This window comes from Triticum aestivum, chromosome 7D (assembly GCF_018294505.1).
Source record: "Triticum aestivum cultivar Chinese Spring chromosome 7D, IWGSC CS RefSeq v2.1, whole genome shotgun sequence".
Taxonomy (NCBI): domain Eukaryota; kingdom Viridiplantae; phylum Streptophyta; class Magnoliopsida; order Poales; family Poaceae; genus Triticum; species Triticum aestivum.
In genome coordinates, this window is record NC_057814.1 from 131,871,419 (window position 1) to 131,897,565 (window position 26,147).

Here is a 26,147-nt window from a genome sequence, read left to right on the forward strand (position 1 = left end):
TGGATGCTCATATTGGTTCCCACATATTCTACGAAGATCTTTATCGGTCAGACCGCATAACAACATACGTTGTTCCCTTTGTCATCGGTATGTTACTTGCCCGAGATTCGATCGTCGGTATCTCGATACTTAGTTCAATCTCGTTACTGGCAAGTCTCTTTACTCGTTCTGTAATACATCATCCCGCAACTAACTCATTAGTCACAATGCTTGCAAGGCTTATAGTGATGTGCATTACTGAGTGGGCCCAGAGATACCTCTCCGACAACCGGAGTGACAAATCCTAATCTCGAAATATGCCAACCCAACAAGTACCTTTGGAGACACCTGTAGAGCACCTTTATAATCACCCAGTTACGTTGTGACGTTTGGTAGCACACAAAGTGTTCCTCCGGTAAACGGGAGTTGCATAATCTCATAGTCATAGGAACATGTATAAGTCATGAAGAAAGCAATAGCAACATACTAAACGATCGAGTGCTAAGCTAACGGAATGGGTCAAGTCAATCACATCATTCTCCTAATGATGTGATCCCGTTAATCAAATGACAACTCATGTCTATGGCTAGGAAACATAACCATCTTTGACCAACGAGCTAGTCAAGTAGAGGCATACTAGTGACACTCTGTTTGTCTATGTATTCACACATGTATTATGTTTCCGGTTAATACAATTCTAGCATGAATAATAAACATTTATCATGATATAAGGAAATAAATAATAACTATATTATTGCCTCTAGGGCATATTTCCTTCAAAATATGCATACTTTACAGTCTGTGAACAACACAAAAGGATGAGATTATAACAAAACAATACCACATAATGAAACATGCCACATCTCTTGCACTTGCACACAATGAAATGAGCATTTACTATGTCTGCACTATGTAAAAACTAGGCATACCTTCGAACTGGATCTCCATGTACTCTTGGAGAGCCTACTTTAGTATACAGCCAAACCTTTATGTCACCTATGAGTTAGACAAGGCCCTACTACAGCAGCCCTTAGTGTTTAAACCATTGACAAGCTCCGTTAGAGTGTTAGGTCAAGAACAAGTAATCAAAGCAAACAGTCCTAGTATGGCTGGCTGATGCAAACAAGCAATTGAACATATGTGTGAGCAAATCTTACAGATCAAGAAAAGGAGGCTTAAAGAGCATCACTTGACTGACCAGATTTAAGGGGCATTTAAACATCATGTGCAACGTATGAACTAACATAAACATTGCATATTCCAGATTCTACAATGGAATGCACATGTATTAGGTTATGCCATGTATGATGATGCCTAAATGTACACTATAGCAGACAGGAGTGATTCATCATTGCACGCACAATTGAATTGCAGGTTAAGGGCTAGTTCGATTCCGCCTTTTCAGGGCTTATTGTCAAAATAAGCCATAAAATATGTAAAGAAGTCGTTTTTGAGTTATGGGCTTGGGCTTAACTTATTTCGCTTTGGAGGGGGGTGTTTCGGGTAGAAGCTCACTAAATTTGAAGGGAAGGGGAATAGTGAAATGATTCTGTTGTCTGCCTATATTACACTCAAAATGCAACTGCTCACGCCCGCGTCACACCTGACCCTCAAGTAAAAAAAAACATGCAAGCGTTCATTGCCCTGCCCGCTTGCATCTCGTCTCCCCTTTCCCTCTACCTCGATCCCCTGCCTGCAGCACTAGGGTTCCTCCAGCGAGCCGTCGCCACTGGTCATATCTGGCCTGGTCCTCGACGATGCTCTGTCCAGCTAGGCCACATGGCCGGCGGGTAGGGGCAAATCTCCCCGGCTGCTCCTTCCTCTGGCGCCGCCCCTCATTCTCATGGTCTCCAGCAGCTACTCCACTGTGGTTCATCCAACGCACTACTTTGGTGGGTGCCGCACAACTACGGCTGATGCCATGCTGCAGCAGAAGGCACCTTATTCCCCCTCCCCTCCTCCAAGGCCGTGGCCTTGAGGTGTTGTTGAAGGATGGGCTCATCCAACAAGGTGAGGATCTCCTCTGATTTTTTGCCAAAATTTCATTCTGATCCACTATACGATGAATTGCTATGAGCTGCTTCTGCTGCTGCTATATGATGCATTGCTATGAGCTGCTCCTCCTGCTGCTATATGATGAATTGCTATGAGATGCTGCTGCTATATGATGAATTGCTATGAGCTGCTGCTGCTGCTATATGATGAGTTGCTATAAGCTGCTCCTGCTGCTGCTGTATTATGAATTTCTATGAGCTGCTCATGCTGCTGCTATATGATGAATTGCTATGAGCTGCTCCTGCTACTGCTATATGATGAATTGCTATGAGCTGCTGCTGGTATATGATGAATTGCACACTGCTGCTGCTGCTGTATGATGAGTTGCTATGAGCTGCTCTGCTGCTATATGATGCTTTCAGGTGGTGCTGCTATATGATAATAACCAGCCACTTGGACCATCGAATTTCAATAAATAATTGTTCTTCATTTAAATGTGGGTCATGCGTTCTTCGTTTAAATTAGGAAATGGGATCTCTATGGAAGACATTGACCAAAGTAGATTGTGCCAAGTAGATGGTATCTTTGTATTTGCATTTTGAACAAATAGTGATGGTCTATTTTCCTATCATATTAATTACTACACTGGGTTCAATTTGTCATGTTTGCAAGTCAAATTAATTTTCATATGGGCAGCAAAATGAAAAAATATAATGCAATCTAGACTTTTCACTGATCATACCAAAGATAAGCTGAAAAGGAAGGCAATGAAAAGAACTGGTTGGCTTATTACCTGGAGCTTATATTCACAGGTGCTTATTTTCTTAGGATAACTCATAATAACTGTCCCTAAGAAACTTGCCAAATAGAATTGACATACAAATAATATGTCACGATGATTGCAATGGAGGAGTGACCTACCATAGCACACTGTATAGGCTCACCGCTGCCTCTCCCTTTTTTGCGATGTTCCATGAAATTGTCACATACATCTTGTACTTTTTCATTGTGTAACCCTATCTGCAAGTTGACACAGCTAATTTCAGACATCTCTACATGATAATACATTGCATATCCCTTGCGCACATTTAAACCACCAATTAATGATTGTGTGCGTAGCATAAACTAGCCATGACTCTGTGTGCTGGACTAGCAGGCACTCTAAGGGAGCCTAATGTAGTGCACTGGAATTCCTACATGCCACCTACGATTTTGTGTAATGTACTGCCTCTGTTCCTAAATATATGTCTTTGTAGAGATTCCAGTATGGACCACATACAAATGTATATAGATGCATTTTCGAGCGTAGATTGACTCATTTTGCTCCGTATGTAGCCTATAGTGGAATCTGTAGAAAGACTTATATTTAGGAACGGAGGTACGAGGTAGTATCATGTATGACATCTACGTATCTAATTTAGCAGCCAGTAGTAGAAATCATTGTCTGCACAAAGGGATTACTGGTCGAAAATCCTAGCAAAGCACGTTGGCAGGCACACAACAATACAAGAGAGAGAGAGACTTACAAGATCACAGCAATGCCTCAGTCCAGGATCTTGGTTGGCCAAGCTGTTAGATCCAGAAGAAACATCGTCCATGTAGTTTTTTCCAGCTGCATAACAGGTAACAGCGACCTGTTAGTATATTTGAAGTACATCGGGGAGGTGATGCTGGACGGGTTTAAAGGTGACAAGTACCTAGGCCGTGATGGGTGCTTGGCATCTGGCTAGATGGTGGGAATCAGGTTAGAAACATCAAGGGTGATGATGCTGCGCTGGCTGTCGGGGTCCGGTAAGGAGATCTAGAACCGTCGAGTAGGGTGTTTATGGAGCGGCTCCGGTAGGGTGGACTACTGAAGCGGATCTGTGGCCGTGGACGAGGGCGTCGGTGAAGCTGCTCCGGTGGTTGGGTTAAGGATGGTGTCGACGAAGCGGATCTGCGGCCATGCACGGGGCGTCAGAAGCTGCTCCGGTAGGTTGGATGAGGGTGCGACGAAGGGATCTGTAGCCGTGGACTTGTGAGTTGGCAAAGCGGCCCCGGTAGGGTTGAGAATGGTATACGTGAAGCTACTCTGGTAGGGTTGACGACGGTGCCGGCGAAGCGGCTCCAGTAGGGTTGAGGAAGGTGTTGGCGAAGAGGATCAGAGGCCGTCGGTGCGGTGGCTCCCGGGGGGTGTGGACGAAGTGTCTCCGGTGGGGAGTATGAATGAGGCGCTACGGATGCGCTGCGGTTGACGAGAGTACCGGCGAAGCAGATCCGGTGCCGTGGACAAGGCCGGCACTGAATGGGTTGTGGTACAGTGGTGGATGAGCAGTCTACTTGTTTCTAGTGGAGGTGGGAGGGGTAGATGCGGCCGCAGAAGCAGACCCGGCGAGGTGGACGCCGTTGGCAGTGAATGGGCTCTGGTACGCTGGTGGATGAGCAGTCTAGGGTTTCGAGAGGGGAGGGGTAGAAAGGCCGATGAAGTACGGACAACGTTATGTAAGATGCTCTGGTGCTGTGGAGTTAGTCGTTTTTGCGGGAGGGGGAGAGGAAATGGGGGTGCCGTGTGGTGGGGGGGACCGGAAGTTACCAAAGCAGCCTCGACCTATTATGTAGATGAGGGCGGTATTGTAACTGTTGTTCTCCATGCACCAAGGACAAAAGGGGAATTTCGCATGCTAAAGACTAGGTGGCGGAAATTTTAGAAGGAGGCGGGAGATTTTGCCGCCTGCGGGATCGTTCGTATCCAGTTTCAACTAATTTTGGACCATGCTATCGGGAAGGTCATGCGAGACTGTGTACATGGGGCACGCGTCAGCAGTTAATAACTGGTGTGAAGTCCACCCCAGAAAAAAGACAATAACTCGGGATGATGCGCCGATAACTTGGACGTTCACACGGGCGCGGCCAATCGTACGGGGGTAGAGGCGCGTTCACAAAAAAAGGGATCAAATGCTCAGCCTATGTATTTCTCGTGTAAATAGATAATTTAGTGCCATTCGTTATTTACTTTAAACATAATGCATTGACATGTTAGTGTAGAGGCGCACAAAAAGAAATGGATATTGTAGTTCGCTACTTAAAAGTGTTACCTCATATGATTACACAACCTCCATTTCATAAATTACATACCCATTGAATTCATATATGAATAATACATATATTACTTCATAATAGAACCTTAAATCATCCCAGACTAATGAATTTGAATGCAAGAGTAACAATGGTGCATGTACATGATAGCTACATTGGTTGTTTGAAGAAACATCACTGTAACTTTGGCATGCACAATTGAAAAGGTTTATTTAGATAGAAAAAAATGTGATATGTGAGTGTCCAATCTTTATAGCATTGAATCGATATTGTACCTTTGGCCACGATAAGAAGTAGATATTGATTTACGTTCAAGCGATGCACGTCCACGATCGCTAGATAGTGATACGTGAATGAATTGTGCAATCTGTCTCACACGCATACATATCTCATTTCCCCGTGGGCATTGGAATCACACACGCGCACTTCATGTATTTCTCTCCCTCCGTCAAGGTTAGAATTCGTCTTTCTACCCCATCCTACAAGTCTCTCACACAGAAACACACACGCTCACTCTGTCGAACACGCCCACCCCTTTAATTCCGCCCACCCACAGCCACTAATGTCTCAAAGGATAATTATGTCTCTCACACATAATCCTAAGGTTAACTCGAGTTCCGGAACCATATGAATACATACAATGGGATTCCAGCAGAGCACCTTTTGTTTTGAGATTTCGCTCTCTCTCTCTCTCACACACACACACACACACGCACACACGCACGCGCGCGCGCGTAGACATTGTTTATCGCTTCATTTTTTCCGGCACTTCCATGCACACCGTTTGTTTATTTCCGTGATGCTTTAAGTATGCCTCGCACACATCCTATCTACCTATCCCTTAATATAGATATGGGCCACACAAACTCCTTCTCCCTACTAGCAAGATGCCCATGCGTTGCACGGAACATCAAGATGCATTTGTATGAGTAGTTTATCTTGTGGGAGAAAATGATGAACGAGGGAATGCCTTATTTGCAAATGTGGAGAGGGGTGTGGGTATCTTTTTGCAAAATTGCCATAGTTTTCTTCCTATCCTTCAGATATAAATCGGATGGCCTATATTGCAGGATGGCAGGAATACCATCATCACCAACTTTGTTTTTTATAAGAGTAGAGATATGTAAGTATCACTGCCCCCCACCCACCCACACACACACACTTCCCGACACCGAAGGAGTAGGGTGACACCTCAATCTTGATACTAATCTATCGACTGGCTTCTCTCTCAAACACACACACACACACTACCCGACACCGAAGGAGTAGGGTGGCACCTCGATCTTGATAGTTATCTATCTACTCCTCTTTCAGACACACACAGATACACACACACTCGCTAGTTATGCCTCTGTGCCTACCGCGCACACTCTCGATACGTCTTTCTCTCCCTCCCCTTCCCCACCCCCAACCCCAACAATGACAGCAGAAGGGTGACAACTCGATCTGATCTTAATCTGTTAATTGGTTTCTCTCTCAAACATTGTGTCTCTGTGCCTCGCTCAGACACACTCGATACGTCTTTTTCTCCGTAGCCCCCTCGATATGTAGGCTTCTCGCGCGCGCATAGCTGTAGTGACGATGACGCTAAACCCAATGTGCCTTTGTTTTCACCGGCCTCATGTGATAGTTTTCAACCTGTTTTCTGTTAATTAACAACACAACCTTTTCTTTGTTACTACTAGTGAATCTGAAATCATTCAGGGCAGACATATAATATATCATTTCAACCCAATTATTGCAGTAACTATTTTAAAAGAAACTAGCTAGATGCCTGTGCGTTGCACGGAACATCAAGATGCATTTGTATGAGTAGTTTATCTTGTGAGAGACTAGAAAGATGCCCATGCGTTGCACAGAACATCAAGATGCATTTATATGAGTAGTTTACCTTGTGAGAGAAAAGGATGAATGAGGGAAGGCCTTATTTGCAAATGTGGAGAGGGGTGTGGGTATCTTTTTGCAAAATTGCCATAGTTTCCTTCCTATCCGTCAGATATAAATCAGATGGCCTATATTGCAGGATGGCAGGCACACCATCATCACCAACTCTGTTTTTTATCTCTACTCCTATAAAAGACTCAGTTGGTGATGATGTGTGTCTGCCATCCGTCATTTCTGACCATCAGATCTGCATCTAATGACTATGATGTAAGTCGTGGCATTTCTGCAACAAGACCCCACTTCTCTGCTCCAATTTGTAGAAACCCCTTAGTATCTTGAAACCAACCACATCCCTCCCCCACCTCATCAAAACAGCCACAAGGAATATATTTTGAGTGAAACCTAATACGACTATATTTTTAGTGATATATACACCAAAATAGAGTGTTTTTCTTTCAAGTTTGTGAACATGTATTATTCTATTTTGGATCCGTTGCAACGCACGGGCACATTGCTAGTAAGAGTAGAGAAAAGGATGAACGAGGGAAGGCCTTATTTGCAAGCATGGAGAAGGGTGTGGGTATCTTTTTGCAAAATTGCCATAGTTTCCTTCCTATCCGTTAGATATAAATCCGACGGCCTATATTGCAGGATGGCATGCACACCATCATCACCAACTTCGTTTTCTACTCCCTCCGTTCCTAAATATTTGTCTTTTTAGAGATTTCAACAAGTGACTACATACAGTGCAAAATGAGTGAATCTACACTCTAAAATATGTCTACATACACATCCGTATGTGGTAGTCCATTTGAAATCTGAAAAAGAAAAATATTTAGGAACGGATGGAGTATAAGAGTAGACATGGAGATATATCTCCAGCATGGTCTACATAAAAAATGTGCTGGACTGGTTAGCGCCGGATGCTCGCAACGTGATGACCTGAGTTCGTATTATGTCTTTAACTTTACATTTTTATATTATATATTACTTATTTAATATATACTTCTTTCGCTACTGTACTCACAGTGGAACCCACAGTGTACTTAGAATACAAGATTAAGGATGGACTTGTTTCTTTTTAACTTTCTGTACGAAGCTGTAGCCACCCTGCAAGTCACGTGTACACTGTACATGCAATTAACTTTTTATAGAGGGAGAATCATACACGCAATTAACTCAAATGGATTGGATGTGACTCTATTATTTCCAGCATAAGAGCATCTCCAACGGCAGCCGGCAAATTTCCTACCGCTTCCTTCCGCGGAGGACGACATCAAACGCCATCGGCATACATTTTCACAACTCTAACCAACCAGATGAAATTCATGCAAACACGGACTGTTCTCATATAAGCATGCATGATTTCGTATAAAAAAGCAGGATCTTCATATAAACATGATGGATTTTATTACATTTACATGAACTAAGTGGTGCTAATCCGGCTCTCTTGGTATAATTAATACTCCCTCCGTCTGGAAATACTTGTCCTAGAAATGGATGTATCTAGACTTATTTTAGTTATAGATACATCCAATTTATCCATTCTTAGAACAAATATTTCCCGCCAGCCGGAGAGGGAGTACCTAATCTAAATGGCCGCCCGCGGATCCCATTGTCTTCCTCATATCCGGCAGACACTTGCGGGGTTGACGAAGGTCCTCGGAAGAGACGAAGCAACAAAGAAACCACCTGAATGCGCAGTCATCGCCTCGGCGGTGGCCTTCATGGGACCCAAGTGGCGGCGGCCTCCCATGTTCTACTTCTCCTTGATGATGGTGGCAGACACGGAGAAGCCGGCCATCGACTCGTCGCTCTCCACGCACCCGGCTTCTGTCTCTGCCTGCATGGCGTTGCCGCAGGCACGGGAGGCGCGACCACAGGCACGGGAGGCGCGCCCACAGACACGGGAGGCGCGGCCACCACAGACACTGGTGGCGCGGTACGACGCGACAGCGACGATGCCCGTACCGGCGTGCTCGCCGCCGTGCCGGCGTGGAGCAACTCGCCACTCCTCATCGAGCTGAACTGGAGCAGCGAGTTACTGAACCACACGCCGGATTGGGGCGGCAACTGGCTCCGTCGGGCCTAGCGAGGTTGATGAAGCACCGAGCAGCCTCGCCCGTATCCGGAGGGCTCGGTGGGCCACCCAGCCGGGTAGTATGCCGGAGAACGGCTCCTCGGAAGCCATCAGAAGAGTGGAGAAAATGGTGAAGGAGGAGAAGGGGGAGCGGCGGAGGGGTGCGATTCTTGCCCGCTGTCTGTCTGGCCTTGTTTAAATAGAGGGCGGATGTAAGGAGCTTGGCCAGCGTCTTGCCTCGTTTGAACTGAGGGCGGACGGGATTCCGAGCTCGGCTGGTGTTGCGTTTAATTCCGGCCCGCTCATGAACGGACGTGTGGCCGGAGTAGGTTTCTTAGTTTGCATGCGGATTTAACGGAGGGGTTTGATGGAGGCTGATACGTCCATTTTGCATCATGCTTTTATATCGATATTTATTGCAATATGGTCTATTATTACACATTATGTCACAATACTTATGCCTATTCTCTCTTATTTTACAAGGTTTACATAAGGAGGGAGAATGCCGGCAGCTGGGTTCTAGGCTGGAAAAGGAGCAAATATTACAGACCTATTCTGCACAACTCCAAAAGTCCCGAAACTCCACGAAAGTCATTTTTGGAAATAATAAAAAATATTGAGCGGAAGAAGTACGTCAGAGGGGGCCCCACCTGGCCACGAGGGTGGGGGGCGCACCCTACCCCCCAGGGTGCGCCCCCTGCCTCGTGGGCCCCCTGTTGGCTCTCCAGTGGCCATCTTCTGCTATATGAAGTCTTTCGCCGAGGAAAAAATCATAAGCAACCTTTCGGGACGAGACTCCGCCGCCACGAGGCAGAACCTTGGCGGAACCAATCTAGGGCTCCGGCAGAGCTATTCTGCTGGGGACACTTCCCTCCGGGAGGGGGAAATCATCGCCATCGTCATCACCAACGCTCCTCTCATCGGGAGAGGGCAATCTCCATCAACATCTTCACCAGCACCATCTCCTCTCAAAACCCTAGTTCATCTCTTGTATCCAATTCTTGTCTCCAAGTCCGGGATTGGTACTAGTAGGTTGCTAGTAGTGTTGATTACTCCTTGTAGTTGATGCTAGTTGGTTTATTTGGTGGAAGATCATATGTTCAGATCCTATATGCATATTAATACCCCTCTGATTATGAACATGAATATGCTTTGTGAGTAGTTACGTTTGTTCCTGAGGACATGGGAGAAGTCTTGCTATTAGTAGTCATGTGAATTTGGTATTCGTTCGATATTTTGATGAGATGTATGTTGTCTATCCTCTAGTGGTGTTATGTGAACGTCGACTACATAACACTTCACCATTATTTGGGCCTAGAGGAAGGCATTGGGAAGTAATAAGTAGATGATGGGTTGCTAGAGTGACAGAAGCTTAAACCCTAGTTTATGTGTTGCTTTCGTAAGGGGCTGATTTGGATCCATATGTTTCATGCTATGGTTAGGTTTACCTTTATACTTTTGTTGTAGTTGCGGATGCTTGCAATAGAGGTTAATCATAAGTGGGATGCTTGTTCAAGTAAGAACAGAACCCAAGCACCGGTCCACCCACATATCAAATTATCAAAGTACCGAACGCGAATCATATGAACATGATGAAAACTAGCTTGACGATAATTCCCATGTCTCCTCGGGAGTGTTTTCCTCTATATAAGAGTTTGTCCAGGCTTGTCCTTTGCTACAAAAAGGATTGGGCCACCTTGATGCACTTTATTTACTTTTGCTACTTGTTGCTCGTTACAAATTATCCTATCACAAAACTATCTGTTACCACTTATTTCAGTACTTGCAAAGAATACCTTGCTGAAAACCGCTTATCATTTCCTTCTGCTCCTCATTGGGTTCGACACTCTTACTTATCGAAAGGACTACAATAGATCCCCTATACTTGTGGGTCATCAAGACTCTTTTCTGGCGCTGTTGCCGGGGAGTGAAGCGCCTTTGGTTGTTGGAAATTGGTAAGGAAAAATTTATATAGTGTGCTGAAATCTACTGTCACTTGTTACTATGGAAAGTAATCCTCTGAGGGGCTTGTTCGGGGTATCTTCACCCCGACCAGTAGAGCAAAGAGTTGCTCCTCAACCTACTGAACCTACTGAAAATGAAAATGTTCCCTTTGAAGTTCCTTCGGGTATGTTAGAAAAACTGCTAGCTAATCCTTTTGCAGGAGATGGAACAAAGCATCCTGATGAGCACCTAATATATGTGGATGAAGTTTGTGGATTATCTAAGCTTGCAGGTATACCCGATGATGTTGTTAAGAAGAAGGTATTCCCTTTATCTTTGAAGGGAGATGCATCGACATGGTATAGGCTATGTGATGATACGGGGTCATGGAACTATAAACGATTCAAATTGGAATTTCATCAGAAATTTTATCCTATGCATCTTGTTCATCGTGATCGCAATTATATATATAATTTTTGGCCTCGCGGAGGAGAAAGCATCGCTCAAGCTTGGGGGAGGCTTAAATCAATGTTATATTCATGCCCCAATCATGAGCTCTCAAGAGAAATAATTCTTCAAAGTTTTTATGCTCGGCTTTCTGATAACAATCGCACCATGCTCGATACTTCTTGTGCTGGCTCTTTTATGATGAAGACTATTGAATTCAAATGGAATTTATTGGATAGAATTAAACGCAACTCTGAAGATTGGGATCTCAATGAAGGTAAGGAGACAGGTATGACACCTAAGTTTGATTGTGTTAAATCTTTTATGGATACCGATGTTTTCCGTAAATTTAGCACTAAATATGGACTTGACTCTGAGATAGTAGCTTCTTTCTGTGAATCTTTTGCTACTTATGTTGATCTCCCCAAGGAGAAGTGGTTTAAATATCATCCTCCCATAGAAGTAAAAGTAGCTGCACCTATTAAAGTTGAAGAAAAGACTATCACTTATAATGATCCTATTGTCCCTACTTCTTATGTTGAGAAACCACCCTTCCCTGTTAGGATAAAGGATCATGCTAAAGCTTCAACTGTGGTTCGTAAAAGCAATATTAGAACTTATACACCTCCTGAGCAAATCAAATTTGAACCTAATATTGCTATTTTTAAAGATCTCTTGGCTGATAATATTGATGGGCACATTATTTATTTCTGTGGTGAAACTGCTAGAATTGCCAAACCTTGTGCTAAAGATAAACATAGACCTGTGGTAGGCATGCCTGTTATTTCTGTTAAAATAGGAGATCATTGTTATCATGGCTTGTGTGATATGGGTGCTAGTGTTAGTGCCATACCTATTGGCTTATACAAAGAAATTAAGCATGATCTTGCACCTGCTGAGTTAGAAGATATTGATGTCACAATTAAACTTTCCAATAGAGATACTATTTCACCAATGGGAATTGTTAGAGATGTTGAAGTCTTGTGCGGGAAAACTAAATATCCTGCTGATTTTCTCGTTCTTGGTTCCCCACAAGATAGCTTTTGTCCCATTATATTTGGTAGACCCTTCTTGAACACAGTTAATGCTAGGATAGACTACGAAAAGAGTGTTGTTACTATTGGCTTGGGTGATATGTCTCATGAGTTTAATTTCTCTAAATTTAGTAGACAACACCGTGAAGAGGAATTACCTAGTAAGGATGAAATTATTGGTCTTGCTTCTATTGCCGTACCTCCTAGTGATCCTTTAGAACAATATTTGCTAGACCATGAAAATGATATGTTTATGAATGAAAGAAGGGAAATAGATGAAGTATTCTTTAAACAGGAACCCATCCTGAAACACAATTTGCCTGTTGAAATCCTAGGGGATCCTCCTCCACCCAAGGGTGATCTCGTGTTTGAGCTTAAACCGTTGCCTGATACTCTTAAATATGCTTATCTTGATGAGAAAAAGATATATCCTGTTATTATTAGTGCTAACCTTTCAGAGCATGAAGAAGAAAGATTATTGAAAACTCTTAAGAAGCACCGTGCTACTATTGGATATACTCTTGATGATCTTAAGGGCATTAGTCCTACTCTATGTCAACATAAAATAAATTTGGAAGAAGATGCCAAACCAGTTCGTGATCATCAACGACGGCTGAATCCTAAGATGAAAGAAGTGGTAAGAAAGGAAATACTAAAGCTCCTTGAGGCAGGTATAATTTATCCCGTTGCTGATAGTCAGTGGGTAAGTCCTGTCCATTGTGTCCCTAAGAAGGGAGGTATTACTGTCATTCCTAATGATAAAGATGAATTGATTCCGCAAAGAATTATTACAGGTTATAGGATGGTAATTGATTTCTGCAAATTAAATAAGGCTACTAAGAAAGATCATTACCCCTTACCTTTTATCGATCAAATGCTAGAAAGATTATCCAAACATACACATTTTTGCTTTCTAGATGGTTATTCTGGTTTCTCTCAAATACCTGTGTCAGCCAATGATAAATCAAAAACTACTTTTACTTGCCCTTTTGGTACCTTTGCTTATAGACGTATGCCTTTTGGTTTATGTAATGCACCTGCTACCTTTCAAAGATGCATGATGGCTATATTCTCTGACTTTTGTGAAAAGATTTGTGAGGTTTTCATGGATGATTTCTTCGTTTATGGATCCTCTTTTGATGATTGCTTGAGCAACCTTGATCGAGTTTTGCAGAGATGTGAATAAACTAATCTTGTCTTGAATTGGGAAAAGTGTCACTTTATGGTTAACGAAGGTATTGTCTTGGGGCATAAAGTTTCTGAAAGAGGTATTGAAGTTGATAAAGCCAAGGTTGATGCTATTGAAAAGATGCCATGTCCCAAGGACATCAAAGATATAAGAAGTTTCCTTGGTCACGCCGGATTTCATAGGAGGTTCATTAAGGACTTCTCAAAAATTTCTCGGCCTCTGATTAATTTATTACAAAAAGATATACCATTTGTCTTTGATGATGATTGTGTAGAAGCATTTGAAATACTTAAGAAAGCATTGATCTCTGCACCGATTGTTCAGCCACCTGATTGGAATTTACCCTTTGAAATTATGTGTGATGCTAGTGATTATGCTGTAGGTGCTGTTCTAGGGCAAAGAGTTGATAAGAAATTAAATTTTATTCAATATGCTAGTAAAACTCTAGACAATGCTCAGAGAAATTATGCTACTACTGAAAAAGAATTCTTAGAAGTTGTATTTGCTTGTGATAAGTTCAGACCTTATATTGTTGATTCTAAAGTAACTATTCACATGGATCATGTTGCTATTAACTATCTTATGGAAAAGAAAGATGCTAAACCTAGACTTATTAGATGGGTTCTCTTGCTACAAGAATTTGATTTGCATATTGTTGATAGAAAGGGAGCTGAGAACCCCGTTGCAGACAACTTGTCTAGATTAGAAAATGTTCTTGATGACCCACTACCTATTGATGATAGCTTTCCTGATGAGCAATTAAATGACATAAATGCTTCTCGTAGTACTCCGTGGTATGCTGATTATGCTAATTATATCGTGGCTAAATTTATACCACCTAGTTGCACATACCAGCAAAAGAAAAAGTTTTTCTATGATTTGAGACATTACTTTTGGGATGACCCACATCTTTATAAAGAAGGGGTAGATGGTGTTATTAGACGTTGTGTACCTGAGCATGAACACGAACATATCCTACGCAAGTGTCACTCCGAGGCATATGGAGGACACCACGCTGGAGACAGAACTGCACATAAGGTATTGCAATCCGGTTTTATTGGCCTACTCTCTTCAAGGATGCCCGTAAGTTTGTCCTTTCTTGTGATGAATGTCAAAGAATTGGTAATATTAGTAGACATCAAGAAATGCCTATGAACTATTCACTCGTTATTGAGCCATTTGATGTTTGGGGCTTTGATTTTATGGGACCTTTTCCTGCCTCTAATGGATATACACATATTTTAGTTGCTATTGATTACGTTACTAAGTGGGTAGAAGCTATTCCAACTAGTAGTGCTGATCATAACACCTCTATTAAGATGCTTAAAGAAGTTATTTTTCTGAGGTTTGGAGTCCCTAGATATTTAACGACTGATGGTGGTTCACACTTTATTCATGGTGCTTTCCGTAAAATGCTTGCTAAGTATGATGTTAACCATAGAATTGCATCTCTCCTTATCACCCACAGTCTAGTGGTCAAGTAGAATTGAGTAATAGAGAGCTCAAATTAATTTTGCAAAAGACTGTCAATAGATCTAGAAAGAATTGGTCCAAGAAACTTGATGATGCATTATGGGCCTATAGAACTACATATAAAAATCCTATTGGTATGTCTCCGTATAAAATGGTTTATGGAAAAGCATGTCACTTACCTCTCGAACTAGCACATAAGGCATATTGGGCTATTAAAGAGCTCAATTATGATTTCAAACTTGCCGGTGAGAAGAGGTTATTTGATATTAGCTCACTTGATGAATGGCGAACCCAAGCTTATGAAAATGCCAAATTGTTTAAAGAAAAAGTTAAAAGATGGGATGACAAAAAGATACAAAAGCGTGAGTTTAACGTAGGTGATTATGTATTGCTATACAACTCTCGTTTAAGATGTTTTGCAGGAAAACTTCTCTCTAAATGGTAAGGCCCTTATGTTATCGAGGAGGTCTATCGTTCTGGTGCCATAAAAATCAACAACTTCAAAGGCACAAATCCGAATGTGGTGAACGGTCAAAGAATTAAACATTATATCAATCCCATAAATGTTGAAACCAATGTTATTGAAACCGTAACCCCAGAGGAATACATAAGGGAAACTTTCCGGAATGTTTCAGACTCCGAAAAGGAATAGGTATGTGGTACGGTAAGTAAACCGACTCCAAAACAGTTTTAAGGCAATATTTCTCCGTTTTGGAATATTTAGAAAAATAAAAAAATAAGAAGCAGTGCGGGAAGGACACGAGGCCTCCACGAGGGTGCAGGGCGCGCCCCCCTACCTCGTGGGCACCTCGTGTGCTCTCCGGACTCCGTTTTCTTGCACGATACGTATTTTGGTCGGTAAAAATTCATTATATAATCTCCCGAAGGTTTTGACTCCTGTATCACGCAATTATCCTCTGTTCTTGTTTCGAGCTGTTTTCTGTCAGGGTTGTCAAGGCCAGGCATCATGTCGTCCCCCTCCTCCAACAATGGTGACAACGATGCTTGGCTAATGAAGATAGAGCTGAAGAGGGAAGAACCCATGGAGATCAACAAGGATGAAGGGATCAAGAAGGCCACGGAGGATCAAGCTCCGGCAGCAGAAGACATCCTTCAACTTGATCATAATCTTCTTACCCCAACTGATATCAAAGCTTTGAAGATGATTGAGTTAGCTCGTATACAGAACAAGTATCTCACACGTGAAAATATTTTGTTGAAGGAGCATATTGTTGCACTCAAGGGCATTATCCGCAAGCTGGAGGACCTCTTACGCTCGATGTGCGACTATCCATCATCACCACCATCCTCTTCACCGGCAAAGGAGACATAATCACATGGGTATGGGCACTCCCCTTGGCAACTGCCAAGCTCGGGGGAGGTGCCCCGGTATCATATCACAACCACACTCCTATCTTTACCGTTCTTCTTAGTTCGATCCTATTAGTAGTATCTTGATCTAGTAGAATAAAGTTTATGGTATGATCTAGTTTTGAGTTTTGCTTTATGATCTCTCTATGTAATCGAGTCCGTGAGCTATATAATAAAGATTAGTGTTGAGTCAAGGGCTTGATTATCTTGCTATGATCTTGAGTGAATAAAATAAAAGAGAAAAAGAATAAAAAGGAAACCAAGAGTTCATATTGATCTTATTGAGAGTAATGACTTCACATAGAAAGAGTATGATGATTAAAAGTTGTTGAGAGTTGGCAAACATAGCTTTGGTCATCGTTGCAATTAATAGGAAGTAATAAAGAAAGAGAGGTTTCACATATAAATATACTATCATGGACATCTTTTATGATTGGGAGCACTCATTAAAATATGACATGCTAAAGAGTTGATGTTGGACAAGGAAGACAACGTAATGGGTTATGTTTTCTTATATCTGAGATAAAATATATTGTCATGGATCATCAGACATGTTGATCTTGCCTTTCTCCCTCATGCTAGCCAAATTCTTAGCACCAAGTAGAGATACTACTTGTGCTTCCAAAAACCCATAAACCAGTTTTGCCATGAGAGTCCACCATATCTACCTATGGATTGTAAGATCCTTCAAGTAAGTTGTCATCGGTGCAAGCAATAAAAATTGCTCTCTAAATATGTATGATTTATTGGTGTGGAGGAAATAAGCTTTATACGATCTTGTGACGTGGAAGAAATAAAAGCGACGGACTGCATAATAAAGGTTCATATCACAAGTGGCAATATAAAGTGATGTTCTTTCGCATTAAGATTTTGTGCATCCAACCCTGAAAGCGCATGGCAACCTCTGCTTCCCTCTACGAAGGTCCTATCTGTTACTATTATCTTCTACCTTATACAAGAGTCATGGGGATCTTCACCTTTCCTTTTTATTTTATCCTTTGGCAAGCACATGGTGTTGGAAAGATCCTGATAGATATATCTAATTGGATGTAAGTCAGCATGAGTTATTATTGTTGACATTACCCTTGAGGTAAAAGGTTGGGAGGCGAAACCATAAGCCCCTATCTTTCTCTATGTCCGATTAAAACTCCGTAACCACAAGTATTGCGTGAGTGTTAGCAATTATGAAAGACTAAATGATAGTTGAGTATGCGGACTTGCTAGAAAGCTCTGACATAGACTCTTTCTGATGTTATGATAAATTCCAATTGCTTCAATGACTGAGATTATAGTTTGTTGGTTCTCAATAAAGTTTCTGATTCATACTTGGCATTGTGAATAGATTATTATTTGAGCATAAGAAATCATATGACAATATCCATTTATGTTGCTGTTATGAGAATAATCATGATGCCCTCATGTACGTATTTTATTTTATCGACACCTCTACCTCTAAACATGTGGACATATTTATCGTTATCGGCTTTCGCTTGAGGACAAGCGAGGTCTAAGCTTTGGGGAGTTGATACGTCCATTTTGCATCATGCTCTTATATCGATATTTATTGCAATATGGGCTGTTATTACACATTATGTCACAATACTTATGCCTATTCTCTCATATTTTACAAGGTTTACATAAGGAGGGAGAATGCCGGCAGCTGGGATTCTGGGCTGGAAAAGGAGCAAATATTAGAGACCTATTCTGCACAACTCCAAAAGTCCTGAAACTCCACGAAAGTCATTTTTGGAAATAATAAAAAATATTGAGCGGAATAAGTACGTCAGAGGGGGCCCCACCTGGCCACGAGGGTGGGGGGAGCGCCCTACCCCCCCCCCTAGGGCACGCCCCCCGCCTCGTGTGCCCCCTGTTGGCTCTCCAGTGGCCATCTTCTGCTATATGAAGTCTTTTGTCGAGGAAAAAATCATAAGCAACCTTTTGGGACAAGACTCCGCCGCCACGAGGCAGAACCTTGGCAGAACCAATCTAGGGCTCCGGCACAGCTGTTCTGCCGGGGACACTTCCCTCCGGGAGGGGGAAATCATCGCCATCGTCATCACCAATGCTCCTCTCATCGGGAGAGGGCAATCTCCATCAACATCTTCACCAGCACCATCTCCTCTCAAAACCCTAGTTCATCTCTTGTATCCAATTCTTGTCTCCAAGTCCGGGATTGGTACTAGTAGGTTGCTAGTAGTGTTGATTACTCCTTGTAGTTGATGCTAGTTGGTTTATTTGGTGGAAGATCATATGTTCAGATCCTATATGCATATTAATACCCCTCTGATTATGAACATGAATATGCTTTGTGAGTAGTTACCTTTGTTCCTGAGGACATGGGAGAAGTCTTGCTATTAGTAGTCATGTGAATTTGGTATTCGTTTGATATTTTGATGAGATGTATGTTGTCTATCCTCTAGTGGTGTTATGTGAACGTCGACTACATAACACTTCACCATTATTTGGGCCTAGAGGAAGGCATTGGGAAGTAATAAGTAGATGATGGGTTGCTAGAGTGACAGAAGCTTAAACCCTAGTTTATGCGTTGCTTCATAAGGGGCTGATTTGGATCCATATGTTTCATGCTATGGTTAGGTTTACCTTAATACTTTTGTTGTAGTTGCGGATGCTTGCAATAGAGGTTAATCATAAGCGGGATGCTTGTTCAAGTAAGAACAGCACCCAAGCACCGGTCCACCCACATATCAAATTATCAAAGTACCGAACGCGGATCATATGAACATGATGAAAACTAGCTTGACGATAATTCCCATGTCTCCTCGGGAGCATTTTCCTCTATATAAGAGTTTGTCCAGGCTTGTCCTTTGCTACAAAAAGGATTGGGCCACCTTGCCGCACTTTATTTACTTTTTTACTTGTTGCTCGTTACAAATTATCCTATCGCAAAACTATCTGTTACCACTTATTTCAGTACTTGCAGAGAATACCTTGCTGAAAACCGCTTATCATTTCCTTCTGCTCCTCGTTGGGTTCGACACTCTTACTTATCGAAAGGACTACGATAGATCCCCTATACTTGTGGGTCATCAGAGGCGAGCAGGCGTGTTCAGCCGGGCGTGCAGCGGGCGGCGCAGTACTATTCGATATGACAGTGGGCGGCGCAGTTCCCGATACGGCTTTAATGCGGACGAGGGAGGGGTAGCGGTTCCCGAAATGTTAAACGGCCAATGATGCATCTCCTTCAATTAGCATCATGCATGCATGAGGGAAGTAAGGCTACTCATAGTGGGGAGTATCATATACTAGTATCATGCATATGATACTAGTGTATGATACAACCTCCATAGTGCATAGTATCATAAAGTAGTATCATACATGATCATATTTATTGCCATGCATGACACAAAGTAGCAAAGCATTTAACATGATACAGTATCTACCTATGTTACTCTAATCCTCTCTCTCTTCTTTAATTGTGTGCCACATAAGCATGTTTGCTAGTCCCAAGTGCATGTTACCGGTTATGTTACTCCCACTATAGCCAGCCTAATGGGAGGAGGACCGGGAAAAGAGGCTACACGATGTGAATGCAACGCAGTTTGCACTCATATAAAGGCGCCCCTCAATTCCAATGCATCTACCACATCATACGCACCTAAGCATTTGCCTAAGCACCTACACTAAGCGCAAACGTGCTCACTCCAGACCCATGGCGGCGATGCGCACGAGCGGCAACCGGCTGTGCCAGATGGTCCACGACGCTGGCCTGTGGCATGGCGCCGAGGATTGTCTCCAGACAGTGTTCACAACCGGCTGGTGGATGGCCGCCGTCGACGCCAACTACGACTCTCAGTTGAACCAGATGATCATTGCCACCACCAACAAGTTCACCGTCCTCAGGAAGCTCGGGGACAACATCGCCGTACTCCTCCAGCCCGTGCGCCCGGGCTCCTCATTGCCTGCCACCCTAATCGGCCTCCATGGCCGGAACCTCTTTCAAGCACTAGTGGCCCTGTGACTGCCCGCCGACGCCACAAAGAATGTCCACCTGGAGGTCGCGCTCGCTGCGAGGCGCCTTGCCCTGCAAGAATTCGTCGACCTACACATCCACATCTACGAGAAAATCATGTACATAGGTATCTACAAGGCCATTGAGGACGCTACGACGTTGGCCTTCCTCAACCGGCTAGAAGCCTTGGATGCCTTTGCTGAGAAACACCTTGACCTCGCCACAAAGGCCGCCGCTCCTCAGCCGCTAGTCGGTGGCCCGGCGCACTAAGTTGAGGAGGACGAGGTCATACGTTGATGGATGCATCTCTCTTCTTGCCTCCTGTAACCACCACTGCGATCGCATCATCGTGGCCTTAATTCTTATTGTGCTATTGCATTCTCGTTATAGTCAATACCGACATGTGCGATCCCTTTGCTTAATTATATGAATCACTGTAACTAGTACTCCATCTGTCAATTTATAAGTTGTGCTTACCTTTTCCGTCAACTTCGTTCAACGCACGAGCATCTTGCTAGAAACACTAGAATATGTCAGACCGCATGTGACCAAACCGACGATGCGACAACCTAGCTACTACGTACCCTGCTTATCTGGCAGAAATAGCCCCGCCCTAGCGTTTCCAATCGTTATTTCTATCTATCGATCGTGCCAAGGAGCAGAACCAAATGTTTCAATTTATACATTTTTCTCTACTCATACTCCTATAAAAGACTCAGTTGGTGATGGTGGTGTATCTTCCATCCGTCGTTTCTGACCATTAGATCTGCATCTAATGGTTGTGAGGTAAGTTGTGGCATTTTTGCAACAATAGCCCACTTCTCTGCTCCAATTTGCAGAAAACCCCTTATTATCTTAAAAGCAACCACATCCCTCCCTCACCTCATCAAAACAGCCTGAGAAATATATTTTGAGTGAAAAGTAATATATTAGGAGTATATCAAAACAAGAGTGATTTCTTTCAAGTTTGGGAACAAGTACTACTATTCTACTACTTTGGATCCGTCGCAACGCACGGGCACATTGCCACTAAAAGGAAAAGGCCTACCGCGTTCGCGTCGCACCCCCACACGCCCGGGAATCGGGAGTACTCCACGGCCCGTCCGGCACGCCACATAGCTAGGGAAGGCGTGTTGCCTAGAATTTTCACTTTCATGTGGGACCGCCATTGAGCAAACCGACTATTGGCAAACCGCACCCCGCACCCCGCCCGCCGCCGGGTTGGAAAACAGAAACGAGTGGAAGATCTAGCTGTAGCACGGAAGCCAAGAAATTTGGTGTCTGATGGGGCACGTTGATAGAGTGTTATTTATTCATAACTAGGAAGATGCCCATGCGTTGCACGGAAAACCAAGATGCATTTGTATGAGTATTTTATGTTGTGGGAGAAAAGGATGAACAAGAGAAGGCCTTATATTTGCAAATGTGGAGAGGGGTGTGGGTATCTTTTTGCAAAATTGCCATAGTTTCCTTCCTATCCGTCAGATATAAATCGGACGGCCTATATTGCAGGATGGCAGGCACACCATCATCACCAACTCTATTTTTCATAAGAGTAGAGACACGTAGACAGGATGCACATAGAGAATTTTGTTACTGCGTGTTGTTACGTACTACTAGTACCTACTCCCTCCTTCTAGTTCATTACTAGTACTCCCTCCGTCCTCGCTTATTGGTCCCATTTGTACTCAATTCATGAGTTGGTTTTCCTCAAGAAATTGTCTTTACCAATGTATTAATATCGGGAATGCATGCGTGAACAACGAATGATTAAACCTTGCATGCAACGTTTTTACAAAGCATTGACTTACGAACATGTGAATGTGAGGGACTACAACCTCGTGCATGCATGCAACAGTCATACGTACACATGGACGCAAAAACGCGCGCGACGCCCTAATGCATGCACATCCGAGCACACGACGGAACACACACGGTCACGCTCAAGTGCTCAACCTACACGTGCATGCACACACATACTCAACCAGGGTGTGCTAGTGACTGTATAAACACCGGAAAATGTATATGTTGACCGCAATGAGCTTATTATGAAGTCCACTGACCGATTTTTACAAATATACAGATATAGAGAGTAGAGATTTGGTTACCAAATCTCATGCGTGCAATGCACGTGTACCATACTAGTTGGTTACCAAATCTCATCCGGGTTCACGAGCTCGTACTGCGGGAGCACCACAAGGCCTGCCGCAGGAGTTAGATTTCCCCCTCGGGGCCCACGGGACCGAGCTTCAGTGGCTTAGTGCACCGGCCTATGAGTCAATGACATGCGGACCTTAAATGTGGTTGGCCCACATGTCATTCTCATGGTGGTGGCGTGGTTCGCGACTCACTCGTTCGAGATGAACCGGCCGGTGGTGGCGTGGCCATGGCGAGGGTGCCACAGCTGGGCGTCGAGGCATTACGAGGCGTAGATGGCCACACCGGCGGGTACTACCTGTAGTACAGAAGTACTCCAGCTGAGGATTGATGCCCGGGACGAAATGTGTCACAGCCGCTGGATGAAAATTCGATGGTGCGGGAGTACGGATCGGAGCAGGCAAACCGCGTCCAATCGGGTGTGGCTGTGGTAGAAAGTTGATGGTCGTCGTAGTTCAACTAGCCCGCATGTCATGCACACAAAGGTAGAGGAGCTGTGGGGCCAAGAGGGATGAGGCGCACGTCGGGGGACGTCGTGCCGTGGGTTGGAGCGGTGTCGTGGGAATCGCGTGTGGGTGTGGCAGTGATAGAAACAAGAAATGTGATGGTCGTCGTGGTTCAACTTTCATGGACAAGCTGTCATGTCTGCTGACATATGCATTGCATACCGCTCACTGCAAGGAGCAGTAGTAGAGAAAACTTGTTCCAAAGATACCATTTTTCTGATAAAATTCTCGAGATATCATTAGTTTTTACACATGGGATTACTCCTGCAAGGGTCAATCACAACAGGTGTTTTGTAAAAAAAATGCATATTGATGTTCCCTACAATGCACTGGCATCTTGCTAGTTATAGAAGAAGCCCACATGGGCATCTTGCCGCAGGGTGTGCCACCGACCCAAACTCAATTTTTTTCAGACGCTTAGGTGCACCGGATGCCGTGCCACGCTACAAAATGTAAAAAAAAAATAGCTCCAATTTTTTTTAAACTTGTAATATTCAAACCATCAAAACAGCCCGAGGAATATATTTTGAGTGAAGCATGATTTACTTTTACTGGTATATGTATATCAAAACTAGAGTGTTTATATTTCAAGCCCATGAACAAGTATTATTCTACTACTTTGGATCCATTGCAACGCACGGGCCAGCACATTGGTAGTAGTAGTCTTTATCTCTATCTCTACTCTACTCTTATAAAAAACAGAGTTGTTGATAATGGTGTGCCTGCCATCCTGCAGTATAGGCCGTCTGCTTTATATCTGACGGATAGGAAGGAAACTATGGCAATTTTGCAAAAAAATACCCACACCCCTCTTATACTAGCAAGATGCCCGTGCGTTGCACGGAACATCAAGATGCATTTGTATGAGTAGTTTACCTTGTGGGAGAAAAGGATGAATGAGTGAAGGCCTTATTTGCAAATGTGGAGAGGGGTGTGGGTGTCTTTTAGCAAAATTACCATAGTTTCCTCCTTATCCGTCAGATATAAATCGGAGGGCCTATATTGTAGGATGGCAGGCAGACCATCATCACCAACTCTGTTTTTTATAAGAGTATGTACTAGCAAGATGCCCGTGCGTTGCACGGAACATCAAGATGCATTTGTATGAGTAGTTTATCTTGTGAGAGAAAAAGAAGGATAGGAAGGTGTGCCTGCCATCATCACCAACTCTGCTTTTTATCAAGATGCACACCAACTCTGCCATCATCACCAACTCTGCTTTTTATCATGGTGATGATGGCAGAGTTGGCCTCCCCTCTCCACATAGTGCATCTTGATAAAAAGCAGAGTTGGTGATGATGGTGTGCCTGCCATCCAGCAACGTAGGTCGTCCGATCTATATCCGACGGATAGGAAGGAAACTATGACAATTTACCCGCACTCCTCTCCACATTTGCAGATAAGGCCTTCCCTCGTTCATCCTTTTCTCCCATAAGATCTTGATGTTCCGTGCAATGCACGAACATCTTGCTAGTCTCTACTCTTATAAAAAACAGAGTTGGTGATGATGGTGTGACTGCCACCCTGCAATATAGGCCGTCTGATTTATATCTGATGGATAGGAAGAAAATTGTGGAAATTTTGCAAAAAGAAACCTACACCCCTCTCCACATTTGCAAACAAGGCATTCCCTCGTTCATCCTTTTCTCTCACAAGATAAACTACTCATACAAATGCATCTTGATGTTCCGTGCAACGCACGAGGATGTTTCCTTGGGGGTCTCTCCAGCGCGGCGTGGCCGTAGTTGCAAGTTGACGCCCCTTGAGATGCCACGTTCAGGGGCACTCGGATTTTGTCCGATGAGCGGGTAAGATGAGTTTGCTCACGTAGTAAATGCATTCTAAAGACTACTTCCGTGCCCATTTCCTAATTCTCCCCTACCCACTGTTTCACAGGTTAGGCTCGGTGCGAGTGGAGATTGGCTTGCATATGTACGGGAGTGTACCAACATCAATTTCACAACATTTATAACGGTGACACCGTTCCCGTAGAACCTTTGTCCAACATTGGCATCAGCCATGCAACAGGCCACCGCCTGAATTGGTACGATGGAACCATGGTGAGATTGAAGAAGATAGCACGAACCTTGCACATGGCGGTCAAAGGTGGACGATGTTGTCTGCGGCCGTTTTGTTGCCGTACGAGTACGAAGTCGCTGTGCTCCTTTCTAACAGCATCTTCGCGGTGACAAACCAAGGAACTTGTTTCGTATGGGACACATCCTACGGTATACTCCCTCTCTCCCAGTTTATTTGTTTTTCATTTTTTTCATTTTATAAGTTTCAAATTCAAATTTAGAGCTCCCCATCATATGTTGAGATTACAATTTCCATTAAATCATTGCGTGCATGTATAGTAAAGAAACAAATCTCGAGTTTGCCACGAGTTCGTGCAGCGGTACCACCACAAGGCCTAGCGCAGGAGTTACATTTACCTCTCGGGGCCCTCGGGTCTGAGCTTCAGCGCCTTATGGCACCTGCCTTTGAGTCAATAACATGTGGACCCGATAGGTGGCTGGTCCACATGTAATGCTCCCAAAGGCAGAGGGGCAGTGGGGCCGAGAGGGGTGAGCCGCAGGTCGGGGGACGTGTGGTGTCATGGGTTCGAGCGGCATCGTGGGAATCACGTGTCGCTGTGGTAGAAACTTGATGCTCGCCGCATTTCAGTTGGCCCACATGTCATGCACACAAAGGCAGAGGGGCGGTGCGGCCGAGAGGGGTGAGGCGCACGTCAGGGGACGTGGTGCCGTGGGTTGGAGAGGCATCGTGGGAATCGCGAGTGGCAGTGGATGAAACGTGATGGTCGCCGTAGTTGAACTTCCATGGACAAGCTGTCATGTCTACGGACACATGCATTGCATACCGATCACCGGAAGGAGTAGTAGAGAAAGCTAGGCGGATAAATAGTTTCTTATAGTCAAGCGGACCCACGCTACTACTTGTTCCAAAGACATGCACACCATCGAAATAGTCCATCTATATCAATATACATAGAGAGGGAATATATTTTTTACAAGAGAGGAAATAGTTCATCCATCCATAA